The sequence below is a fragment of the Protopterus annectens genome, chromosome 7.part0 (genome assembly GCF_019279795.1).
Source record: "Protopterus annectens isolate FY-2018-M chromosome 7.part0, PAN1.0, whole genome shotgun sequence".
Taxonomy (NCBI): Eukaryota; Metazoa; Chordata; order Ceratodontiformes; family Protopteridae; genus Protopterus; species Protopterus annectens.
In genome coordinates this window covers 1,241,607,721-1,241,621,165 of record NC_056739.1, presented here as the reverse complement: position 1 = coordinate 1,241,621,165, position 13,445 = coordinate 1,241,607,721, and the positions used below count along the sequence as shown (strand labels likewise).

General features: G+C 43.0%; 1 protein-coding gene and 1 long non-coding RNA gene across 2 annotated transcripts in view; both read left to right on the top strand.

The window, feature by feature from the left end:
• Positions 1 to 13,445, top strand: part of DENND4A (DENN domain containing 4A) — a 2,763,357-nt gene that overhangs the window by 2,171,987 nt on the left and 577,925 nt on the right. The gene's annotated exons all lie outside the window — the stretch shown is intronic.
• The window catches only part of LOC122806993, a 9,831-nt gene continuing 6,668 nt past the window's right edge, over positions 10,283 to 13,445 (top strand). Inside the window, exon 1 of the long non-coding RNA XR_006365576.1 lies at positions 10,283 to 10,292. This is a non-coding gene — a long non-coding RNA (uncharacterized LOC122806993). The remainder of the gene's footprint in view (positions 10,293 to 13,445) is intronic.

The window sequence follows — 13,445 nt, the reverse complement described above, 5'->3', positions numbered from 1 at the left end:
CAGAAGAGAAGATGTGGCAAAAAAAGTCTCAGGTTCTTTCCGTGACATAAGGCCAATTTCTTCCCTAGAGGCAGAAACTCATATGGAAGACACCTTTCAGGGCAGAGGAGGTCTGTGAAACCAGGGTTCCAGAGACTCCTCCTCTGGTCAATCCTACCAGCACTCCTGAGGCCCAACTGCTTTCCTCTGAAGTGGTTGGGGTAGTTTCTCTTTGTACCCTTCTGCCTGGCTAGCCATTACCACTGGGTCTTGGGTACAAAAGATAATAAGCAGAGGCTATTATAATCCCCTCAATCTTTGACCTGTCTCCCTAAGAAACCTTCCTGACGTTCCACCCAGTCAAAGGGAAGAAGCAGCATTGGAGATCTCAAAGCTGCTAGAAAAAAGTCATCCAAGTAGTCCCCCCAGACCAGATAGGATCCAGATTCTACTCAAGACTATTTTTGGTGCCAAAAAAGACCGGGGACTGGAGACCAATTTTGGATCTCAGTATTAAACAAGTTTGGAAAGGTACAGAAATTCTGGATGGTCACAATGCAGTCTATCCTCCCACTCTTGGAAAAAAGACGATTGGATGTGCTCTATAGATCTTCAAGATGCATACTACTACAGTAAGGTCCACAGTCCATGAAGAAGATTCCTTCACTTCCATGTGGCAGCCAGTCATTACCAGTTTTGAGTACTGCCCTTTGGGCTCTCTACAGCCCCCCCAGAGTGTTCACAAAGTGCATCGCAGTCATCACAGCTCACTTGCGACTACAGGATTCCAGGTGTTTCCATACCTAGACTATTGGCTCATTACTACCCCCACCAGACATCTATTGGAAGCAGCCTTGGCATGCTCTTCACACAAAGGAAGGCTAGGCATAACTATAAACTGGCAAAAATCCAACCTGACCGCATCTCAGTCCATAGAATTCATTGGGGTCCTGTTGAATACAAAAAACTTCAGAGCATCTATTCCAGACTACAGAATTCTAAGGATAAACAACAACCCATACCGATCCTTTCAAGAGAAAAATCCACGGTATATTCTGTTCTCCAGCTGCTGGGTTCTATGGCAGCCTCCATCAATATTGTCCCCTGTTTCCACATGAGGCTTCTGCAATGGCTACTACTCACCCAGTGGTATCCTTTTCAGTACCTCTATCATCCAAGATTCAGGTAATCCAGAGGTGCAAACAAGATTTTGGTGGATGTCACAACCCGTCACAATGGTCTTGCCCTTTACCCCCAACAGCCCAAGGCTACAGTGACCACAGCCACCTCCCTGATGGGGTGGGGCAGGCTATTTCAGGGAAAGACAGTCCAGGGCACTTGGTCAAATGGAGGCCCATCTGCATATAAATGTCCTAGAGCTGAGGGTGTGCAAGCATTCAGTCTCCTACTGCTGCCAGGGACTATTTCGATACAATCAGACACCATGGCGGTAGTCTGGTACATCAACAGACAAGGCAGAGTCATATCTTACCCACTTTGTCGGGAATGAGAATATGACAATGGGCAATGACTACCAACTGCTTTCTCATCAAGCGCATTCGGGAGTTCCAACGTGATAGCAGACAGACTCAGCAGATGCATTCTACAACCTCACGAGTGGTCCCTGAATCCTTTAGTAGCAGCGGAGATTTTTCAACTGCTGTCTCCCTTGCTGTGTGACCTCTTTGCATCCCGATCAATTACAAATGCAGCAATTACTATTCCCCTCAGTGACAGTCACCCAGGGATGCTCTAGTCCACAATTGGCCACGGGTCTACTTTATGCTTTTCCCCTCTTCCCTCATTCCCCAGTTCCTGAAGAAAGCCCACGGTTGAAGAGCAAAGTAATCCTCATAGCCATATTGGCCTAAATTTGGTTCCCTTTCTATGACCTCACCTGCTAGATCGACCATGGATTCTCGAGCCAACTCCGGACTTGATCTCCTATCCAGCAGAACCTGATTCATCCAACTTGAACAGCCTGAAGCTCACAGCTTGGCTCCTCCACTTCCTATGATTGCCAGGCAGAATGATCTTTCTTCCCCAGTACATGACATTCTTATTGCATCTCAAGTCTTCCACCAGAAATACATATCTCAGCAAGTGGAAAAGATTTACTATTTGGCTGAAGGAAAAGCAGATAGATCCATTTTCAACACGGTGGTACTGAAATACCTGTCAAGTTTTTTCCAATCTGGCCTCTCTGCTTCTGCCATTTGGGTTAATTTGGCTGCAATATCTAATTTTCACAGTGGTGTCCAAGAGTCTTCCCTTATGTCACACAAATTATGCAAGACCTTTCTAAAAGTGAAATCATTTGAAACCCCTATTTAGAGAACCTACCCAGCCATGGGACCTCATTAGTCCTGCAAGCTCTGACAATGTCACCTTTGAACCAGCTTCTTCATGACCTCAAGTTTCTTTCATGGAAAACTTTGTTCTTGCCATTACTTCTGCCAGACCATTTCTGAACTTCAAGCTCTGTGCATCAAGCCCTCTTTGACCTTTCATAAAGATAGTGTCATTGAGAACTAATCCTTCCTTTCTGCCAAAAGTGATCTCTGAAATGTCCATTAACCAAACCACTGAATTGCCAGTTTTCTTTCCCAATCATTTTAACAGGGGAGAGTATTGCCTACATACCCTAGACATTCACAGGCAAATTCGTTTCTACCTGGACAGAACTAAGGCTTCTCGCAAATCAGATCAGTTATTTTTGGCCTATTCTGGACCTAGATTAGGATGTGCTGTTTCTAAGGTTATATTGGCTAAATGGTTAAGACTGTGTAACATTTATTTGCAAAGAGCACAATATCCCTCTAACTACAGCCATAAGGGCTCATTCCACAAGGTCAGTAGCAACTTCTACTGCCTTCCATGCTAGAGCTTCTTTACATGACATCTGTGCAGCTGCGACTTGGGCTAGACTTCATACCTTCATCAACCATTACAAATTGGATTTGGCCTCCAGAGGAAGAGCATCTTTTGGTTCAATGGCACTCAGGAATGTCCTTTCATGAAACCCTCCCAAGAATAAGGTAGCTGGGACTCTGTCCCAGGCAGGAATGAACGAGGATTAACAATATCAGATAAAGAAGTTATGTCTTACCATAACGTTCCATCTGTATTGTTGATCCTCGCTCAGTCATTACGACCCTCCTGTGGTTATTCTAGTGGATCTCACCATCCGGTTCCTTAGGTCATTTAACCAGAGGTAGCCTAGCCTATACTTTTGACTTGCAAACTCAATCTGAGGTAACAGGGAGAGGGAATTCTGGATAAGAGTTTAGCTCGAGAGTTTGAGGCTGAGCTTGAAGATGGTGGGCTTGGTTCCAGGTCGGAACCGACTACCCAGACGTAATGACTGAATGAGGATCAACAATACAGATGGAATGTTATGGTAAGACATAACTTCTTTTTCTTTCAAATTTCTAAGTTTGTAAGAGCAATATTTAAAATTCACATTTTTGGCCTTTGTCCCACTTTTATTGATGGCTTTGTCCACATTTCATGCTCTAAGAGGTTGAGAGGTATGCTCGACTATGGTCAACTTGTCCATGAGACTCGTATATGCAGCAGATGGAGTGAGTAGGAGGTGGGTTCAGGCATCTTGATTAGAGCAGGCCTGGATGCATTTATACTTCCTGAGCCCTTTAAGTCTTCTTTGTTAATGCTCCTTCAGTGGCTTATCTCTCTTTGGGCCCAAAGTCAAAGACGCTAATCTGCTGTGAGCAGAAGACAAGACGTCTGTTGGCGTTTTTCAGAGGGTTAGTGAGACGATGAGGTTCAGAAAGTCTCAATGGTCTTTCCAGGACACACAGGGTGGTAGTTCCCCCAGAGGCAGAGGGGGAGCAATAATGGAAGATGCCTCCCTCATGCCAGAGAGTTTTGCAGAATCAGAGAATCTTTTTGGCAGGCTCTTTCACTGTTCCTGAAGGAGTGCCCAACTGCTCTTCTTTGGAGGCAGTTGGGGGGGCGATTGTCACTGCATCTCAAAACCTGGCAAAAAATTACCAAAGGACAAATGTGTACAGGACATAATATCCAGGGGTTATATCATTCCTTTCCCTAGTCCCATAAACAAATCTACTCCAGATGTTCCACCCAGTCAAAAGGAACACGCAACATTAGAAATTCAAAAGTTGCTCAGAAAAAGAGCCATCCAAGAAGTCCATGGACCAGAGAGGATCGGAACTTACTCAAGATTCTTTAGTTCCAAAGAAAACAGGGACTGGAGACCAATACTGGATCTCAGTGAATTAAACAAATCAGTGAACAATACCAAGTTCTGATGGTGACACTGCAGTCAGTGCTTCCATTCATGGAAAAGATAATTGGATGTGCTCTATAAATATTCAGGATGCTCAAACCATCTTATGGAAAGATCCAGAAGGTTTTGTGCTGCCAGGGAGCCATTCACTTCCATTTTTGAAGTCTACCCTTTGGTCTCACTACACCCTCAAAGTGTTCACCAAGTGCATGACAGTAGTGGTGGCTCACCTGAGACGCAGAGGATTCCAAGTGTCTCCTTATTTGGATGACTGGCTCAATCAAACCAGGCATCTTCTGCTACAAACAAGGGACTGTACACTTCACCTTTGCTTCTCCCTGGACATTACAGTAAATTATGACAAATCTGCTCTAGAGCCATCTCAGAATTTTTATAGGAGAAGAAATAAATACAACTACGATAGCAAGACTTCCTCATGACAAAGTGCATGATCTTTGTCTACATATCAGATTGTTAATCAAAAAATTTGAGCCAGTGCAAAACAAGTACTACAGGTTTGGAAGAAGCTATCAGCATCTATAGTGCTTATTCCTCAGTTACATGAGGATTATTCAATGGTTGCTTTCCACACAGTGGTTAGTACTAATTACCAATGTCACACAAGATTCTCATAATCAGATCTTGCAAGAAGGATCTGAGTGGTGGATTCACTCCCGTTGTTGTCACAAGGCAGCTTTACCCCCTCAGCCCCAGGCCACTGACCATAGATGCTTCCCAGATAGGGTGGGAGGGTCTTATCTGGGAAGACAGTCCAAGGCACCTGTCAGAACACAGGCTGACTTGCCTATAAACATCTTAGAGATGAGAGCAGTGCTCTTGGCTAGTCATTTTAAGACTCTCCCACTAGGAGCCATAGCAGTTCAATCAGACAATATGTTGGTGGTCTGCAAACAAACAGAGGAACCAGATCTATCCCCTTTGTCAAGAAGCTCTAAGGATTTGGCAATGGGCAGCTCCAACTGTTTCTAATTGCAATGCATATCCTGAAATCCAAGCGTGATTGGACAAATTGACCAGGGCATTATGGCGCATGAGTGTTCCCTCAGTCAGAAAGTATGGAAGAGATTTTCCGGAAGGGGCCAGCCTTGCTGTGACCTTTTTGTTTCACCCACCAGTGCCAAATGCAGAAATTACTTTGCTCTAATCCCTCCTATGGAGGAGTCACCAAGATGCACTTGTTCATAAGTGGCCACGGACTCCTAAAGCAAGTCTGTTGGATGCCATGATAATCCTGATTGCAACCTCTTGAAATCTGGTTTTCCTTTTACAGCCTCATCTTTGGGACAATCCATAGATTCTGGATCCAGATTTACTGACTCATTGTTGGGAATGGCACATAGCCTTCACACCCTCAAGTTGATACCCTGGCTGCTCCAGTTCCCTTGATTGCCATGTTTCCCCATCTATCTTGTCTGGTAAAACAAATTCTGTTGTCTTCCCATGAAGCCTGTGTAAGTTGTACTTGAGTAAATGGAATATGTTCCTATATAAGACTGATAGCAGGTGGATCTCTTCTGCACCCATACCATACTGGAATTTCTAACCAAGCTTTTCATGAATGCAGCTGCTTCTACTATTAAGAGTCCAACTAGCAGCAATTTCAAATTTCTATGTAAGAAATAATGGCTCTACTGTCATGTCACACAGACTCTGTAAAGCGTTTAAAAGGAACAACGATGATTAGACCCTACAAGAACCCAACTCATCCCTGGGATCTGAACTTCATTGTAAAAAATATCATTTTTTCCCCTTTGAACCATCAGCCACGTGATCTAAAGTTTTGTCTTGAAAACACTTTGGTGGCTGCTACCTCAGCCAGAAGAGTATCAGTGAGGCCTTGTCTTCCAAACCCCTTACCTAATTTTCATAAGGATAGAGCTTCTTTATGCACTAATCCTTCATTTCTTCCTAAGGTTGTGTCAAAAAATAACCTAAATCAATCTATTGAGCTACCACTTTTCTAATTACCAGAACAGCGACTCCTTGCATCTTCTGGAGATAATAAAAATTACATTTCTACTTGCACAGAATTTAGGAAATTGGATCAACTTTTCATATCTTACTCTGATACTAGGAAAGGTCAACCAGTCTCAAAAGTTACATTAGCTAGATGGCTCACCATTTGTATATCCTACATCTACAGTTCTAAAACAAGCTCTCCCCTTTCCTGTTAAAGCACACTCCACTAGATCAGCAGCGCATCAGTAGCCTTTCAAACAAGGTTACCCTGGGACAATATCGCGCTGCAGTGACATGGGCTAAACCGCATACATTACTCATTACAAAGTGGATTTCCTCAGGAGTAGGGCTTCCTTTGGTTCTATGGATGTTCTTCGTGTTTCACTGTTGCAGTCATTAGGGTAATCTGCTGGCAGGTTGCCCTCAGTCGGTCCTGAGTTCCAAAGTCTTGGGTCCTGTGTCAGTTGCTGTCTTCTCTTCCATGACGCCAGGTCAGGGGTATAAAACATGCAGCCGACGCCATTTTCTTTAGTCTTTCTTGCCGCAGTGCCGAAAAAGAAGCATTTCATAAGTGCTGGTCGGGCCGACTACTGAAATATTGAGTTTGCGTTTCAGAACCGAAGTCTTCACTAAAAGTACCCGTTGAAACTTTTCTTGCTCCATACCGATGTCAGAAAAAGTTAATAATTGTATTACTTGTGGGAAGCAAATACCTCATAAGGATTTCCATTTATACTGTATTCCTTGCCTAGGCCCTGATCACAACGCGTTTGGCTGTCGGTTTTGTGCTAGATTTAACCAGCACTATTAAGCGTCGTATATTTTTGCTCAAATTATTTTGGAAACAGATTTAACTGCCCAGAAATGTCGTCAGATAGCAATCACCGGAGTACATAAAAAGCAAAGAAAAGGACAGAGAAAGGCAGTCGAGATAAAACCGGCTTCTCCTAAGCCAGTCACCGGTTGCGGTACTCAGTGAGGCACAGCCCTGATACCCGCTATCTTGATGCAGGTCTCTACCGACACCCATGTGGAGTCTGGCATGCTGCAAGATACTCAAGGTATTGGACCGACGGATGTATCTCGGATGGGTCCGAGCCATTGAGCAGGCACGGCTTTGAGGTGTATTCAGACCTCAACATTTGTATATCAAACCGACTGCTGCAAAACCAAAGACAAAAGCAACTTCTAAAACTAAAGGACATGAGCCACATGCACAGGCCTCTATGCCTAAAAACAGATGATCAAAATGGCTGAAGACCTTATTACCTTGATCAGTACCCATCCCCCTCCAGATAAGAGGCCTAGGCAAGACACTGATTATGAATTTTCAGATCAGGTTTCTATTTCTTCTGATTCCTCTTCTGATCAGGAATTATCTATACCTTCCTATGAGGATTTTGATGCAGAGGAGTCCATACCATGTGCTTCTCCTCCTGAGGATTATTCATTTGGTGAAACCTTGCATACTTTGAGGAGCATTTCACTGGGAGAGTGAAGACTTCTCAGAATCAAAAAGAGGCTCAGGGATTTCCTTCTTCTCCCTCAGCACAGGCCTTTGGCCATTCTTTAGACATTGTGGATGATGTGTCAAAGTCCAGCTTGACTCTGACTCCTTATCTCTGGCTCCCAGTAAGCCTGACAGATACTACAGGGTCCCTGACTCACATACATTTGTATTTAGAAACCCTGCTACTGATCCTGAAACCATTTCACAGGGTCCAAAGTGTTGAAGCACACTGCTGCCTTCCTGGCCCTGACAAAATCATGGTTGAATGGAGCCTCTGCAGCCTTTCCAATGAACCATTACTTGGCTATTTCACTCCATTTACCATAAACACTAATGTGCATACTGCTTTACTTCTATGATGAGTTGGACTTCATTTGAAAGTTTTATTTTGTATTTTACAGCACAAACACTAAGTCATCTGCTAAACAAAGCAATGCAGTCTCACAATGAAAACTTAGCATTAAACTTCTCTGCCCTTGAAACTCACATTCATTGAAACAGCATTGAAACCCACATTCAAAGAAAATACATTTTGCCAGTGGCAGACAAAGATTAATTTTGGGCTGTTTCAAATCATAGGCCCCTCGCATATGAAACATACATGTGCTCTTTGATACACCTTCCTGATTGTACTAAAATTATATTCCTTGTACAATACAGTACAGTTGTTAGAGGGTGTTTTAAATTTGTTTTGAACATTTTTCCAGTAAGCAATGAAACAAAACGTATGCACCCATAATGGCAAAACTGCCCAGTTGAGAACATTTATCATAAAAAAGTCTACTCAGACTTCCACAGTCCACCATTATTAGTAAATATACACAATTCTACAGTCCACCATTATTAGTAAATATGCACAATTCTACAGTCCACCATTATCAGTAAATATGCACAATTCTACAGTCCACCTTTATCAGTAAATATGCACAATTCTACAGTCCATTATCAGTAAATATGCACAATCTCTGAAGTAAAAGTCATCTAAATAATTCCACATTAAAGAAATCTGTAAATAATGAAGAGGTTGCTGCTAGCAATCACCTTTATATTTCATGGTTTCATCGAAAAATAAAATGTCTGTTGCCCCTCAGGAATAAATTGCCTATATTACATTAAAATATGATAAGCTAGTAACAATATTGCAAGAGGAAATGGATGGCAAACTGATAACAGACTCATAGTTAGTATCTTCACCAAGGAGAACATTCTCAGTACGACAGCATCTACCCCTTGTGGGAGTAGAACCCACAGCCTTCTGCATCAAAAGCAAGTACACAACCTGTTGTGCTATAGTATTAACAAGGCAAAGCACTAAACTTCTGTTCCCCTGAAGCTCTCAGCTCCTTGTAAAATCTACTCAATACTCAACTGCATCTCAACTTCACAGCACAAGAAAACTGGAAAAAGCCAAAATGTATTTGGGGGGGGGGGGCTCAAAAAACCAGGGACACATTAAACATTGCTTGTATAATCTTGGAAAGTTGCTAGAATAAAATGTGTTACCACCATACATTTTACTGCCAAAGTCCCTGAGCAAAACAGTCAGAGTAACATACCACTACGCCACATCAGCTGCTTTGTAAAAGAGAGGAAGACTGAACCTTAAATGGCTATCATTTAGTGAATTCAGTTCTCACCATAGCTGTCAACCTCTTAGTACAAAACACCTGGACAAACCCAGTAATGAGGGAATACAGCCCTCAAACATATTCAGTGAATTCAGTTCTTGCCATAGCGGTAAACCATAGCACAAAAACCTGGACGAAGCCAATAATGGGGGAATACAGTCCCAAAAATAGGGACAAATTTAAAATATTCATCTTATAAACAATAGAAAATTGCTAGAAAAAAAAGGTTGTGTTACTATGTATTCTGAAGAACGTGAAGTCTGAAATTCAAATGCCTGTCAATTTTACTGCTGACAGAACAAAAACAATTTTCAGCAGAGACCCAGGGATTAATACTGCAGACACGTCTTTGTAAAATGACAGGGCACCAGAGCAAATCCACACAAACACAGGGAGGAGATGCAGATTCCACACAGAAGGCACCCCAGCCAAAAATCAAACCAGAAAACCTATAGCTGTGAGGCAACAATACTACCACTGCACCATCAAATATGCAAGGAATTAAACATTCAGAAACCTGAAGTCTGAAATTCAAATGCCTGTCAATTTTATGTAACATTTGTTAATCAGGACAGTTTGGCTTGGAACAAAAAAAAAACAATTCTCAGCAGAGGCCCAGGAAGAAATAATGCAGACATGTCTTTGTAACATGGGAGGACACAAAAGCAAACCCACACAAACACAGGGAGAAGATACAGACCCCACAAAGAAGGCACCCCAGCCAAGAACCAAACCCAAGAACCTATAGCTATGAGGCATCAATGCTACCACTGCACCATCAAATTTCAAGCATTTCAATATTTAAAAAACACAGATATTATGTGGAATAGATCAGATCAAATATGAGGCAAAAATCTGCAATTTTTTTTACAAATGGTGGTGGGTAGGGAATTCAGGTCTTTAACACCTGTATACAAGGTACGGGGTTCAAGCCTGAGGTATTCCCTACCACACCACCATGAGTCTAATCACCAGTACGTCCCACCTGAGGCATTTTCACACACACACACACACACACACACACACACACACACACACACACACACACACACACACACACACACACACACACACACACACACACACACACACACACACACACACACACACACACACACACGTAGTAAAAGCTAAACCACACACACACACGTAGTAAAAGCTAAACCACACACACCTGTAGTAAAAGCTAAACCACACACACCTGTAGTAAAAGCTAAACCACACACACTTGTAGTAAAAGCTAAACCACACACACACACACCTGTAGTACACGCTAAACCACACACACACCTGTAGTAAACGCTAAACCACACACACACCTGTAGTAAACGCTAAACCACACACACCTGTAGTAAAAGCTAAACCACACACACACACACTCCTGTAGTAAAAGCTAAACCACACACACACACTCCTGTAGTAAAAGCTAAACCACACACACACACTCCTGTAGTAAAAGCTAAACCAAACACTCGGTCCTGTAGTAAAGCTAAACCACACACACCTGTAGTAAAAGCTAAACCACACACACACACTCCTGTAGTAAAAGCTAAACCACACACACACACTCCTGTAGTAAAAGCTAAATCACACACACACACTCCTGTAGTAAAAGCTAAACCAAACACACACACACTCCTGTAGTAAAGCTAAACCAAACACTCGGTCCAGTAAAGCTAAACCACACACACACACTCCTGTAGTAAAAGCTAAACCACACACTCGGTCCTGTAGTAAAGCTAAACCACACACACTCCACTTACCTGGTCCTGTAGTAAATCCCTGTCCATAAAACCATCCAGTACGTAAATCCCGACGAGACTGCAGCCACCATACATCCAGTAAGGAAGTCCCGTGCAAATCCGACCCTGACCGTCGCAAACTCTACTCCAATCCAGATCCTTACCTTGTCCGTCGCGAGATCTTCCCCTGCAGCAAACTCCAATCCGATCCCCTGACTGCCAACATTGCAGTCCGACCTCGACGCGTTTCCCCAGCGAGTCTATGCAGTTTAAAACTGCATAGACTTGTGGGAGCGCTCCTGTCCATGATTCTCAATCAGGACTGCCGTGCGCATGCTCCATGCACTAGACTGTCTCAGCAGCAGTGCGCATGCGCGAAGTCCGCGAAATTTAAAATTTTTTTCGGTTTATTTTTTATTTTATGTGTACTATCAAGTTGAGGGGGCTGCAGACCAGCAGTCCGATAGCACGGGCCGCCCCTGCCCCAAACTACCTACCCAAGCAGGTACCATCGGCCCTGGACTCCAGAATCAAACCCAACTGCCTACACCAGCAGGTACTTTCCTGCATCTCCCAAAATTATAGGTTCATAGCTTCATGAGTATATACTAGGTTAATGTCCAGCAAGGCCTTTATAAGGTAGTCATGCAATCCAACTCAGTTATGCTCCTATGTACCACAGGCATTTATTAAGAGGTGGTATGTTAGTTGGGAAATTTCTAGAGATTATGTGTTGGGGGATACTAGTTTGGGCATTACTGTCTGCCTTTGTCCATCAGAGACATGGAAACCAGACTCAGGGTGAATTTTCAATTTCCCATACATTGGTCAAAGTTACACTTAAACAGGGTTAGGGATGGACATTGCTTCACATGGATGGGAAGTCTGTTCCAGAGAATGGAAATCCTCTGAGACACATATTTGTCTCACCAACATGTCTTATTTATGTCACAAGCAAAATTTAAATCCTTGGATCTTGTGGTTCTGATGTTGCTCATTTTGCAAATGTGCAATAGGTCTTTCAGAAATGGATCCCAGGATGCTTTCTATACTAGTCATAGATCACTTCTCAAAAACCTGTAGGAGACAGAGTATAGAGATAGAGGAATAGGGCTTTAAGGCAGTCCATATAGGACAATGAGTTTATACCCTGGATTCTCCTGGCAAGGAACCTTTTTGGGCATTCCAACTGTTGCATATGTCTGCTCAGGTATATGACAAAGGGAGCATTATACTCAATGATGGATCTGATAAGGGCTGAATAAAGTGGCTCTATGACTTCCTTGGACCTGGATGCTATGCCCTTACTTATAAGTTGGGCAACACAGAATGATTTTCTTATTACCTTGGCAACATGCTGATCAATGGCCAGAGTACTATCTACGTATGTTCCCAGATCCCTGACTACCGGGTCAACTCTTAGGGGGTATCTTATCAATTGAATAATTAGCCTGAGTGGCAGTTTTCCCAAAAGACACTATAATGCATTTCTTGGCAACTTGGTTAGCCAAAAGCCCTTGACATTAGCCTTTACCTCAGAGAAGAAAATTCCAAATAAGAGCGGACCCAGCACAGACCCTTGTGGTATCCAACTGGAGACTGGTCTCTTAGTTCAGGTAGTCTCACCAATCTTGACTTCCTGGGTCCTGTCTGTCAGCCAGCTTGCAACCCAATGAGTTATGTAGGGGTTTATTCCCAATCTGGTGAGTTTGTCAACTATAACTGAGTGGGATATTGTATCAAATCCCTTAGCCAGGTCCAGGTAGGCAGTTTGGACCATTTTCCCTCATCCATTGCCTTGGTGACCTTGTCAAAGAAGTCTACCAGGTTTAGTAGGCATCATCCCCCCTTGAAAAAGCAAAACTAGACTGGGTCCATTGTCTGAAGGTTGCCTATGACCTGATGAAACCATGGACCGGCACGTTCCCACAATTTCTATAGCCAGACTGATTGAGACAGGTATCTTGAAACAATGTGGGAATTGTCTGACAATGACCTATTGTACAAAAGGCATAATGCACTGTGTGAGAAATGTACATATATGATGTCACTGGAGACCACTCTCATATACAGACAAAACTGATACCAGAATTGTCAGCAGTTCACCCTAAACACAATTTCCCACAGGCTACATAAAACACATCATCTATCACATGCTGAGGTTTCAAAGCTTTACTTGTCCAAACTACAAGGACCTCTGAAACATAACAAGTCATTAAGCACTCTCAGAAATACTCCATTTCTGCAGAGCTTGCCTCCTCACAAAGCACTAGGGGTCCCAATGCCATGAATGTTGAGCCCATAAGACAAGCATCTATGCAACCAAATATTCCAAT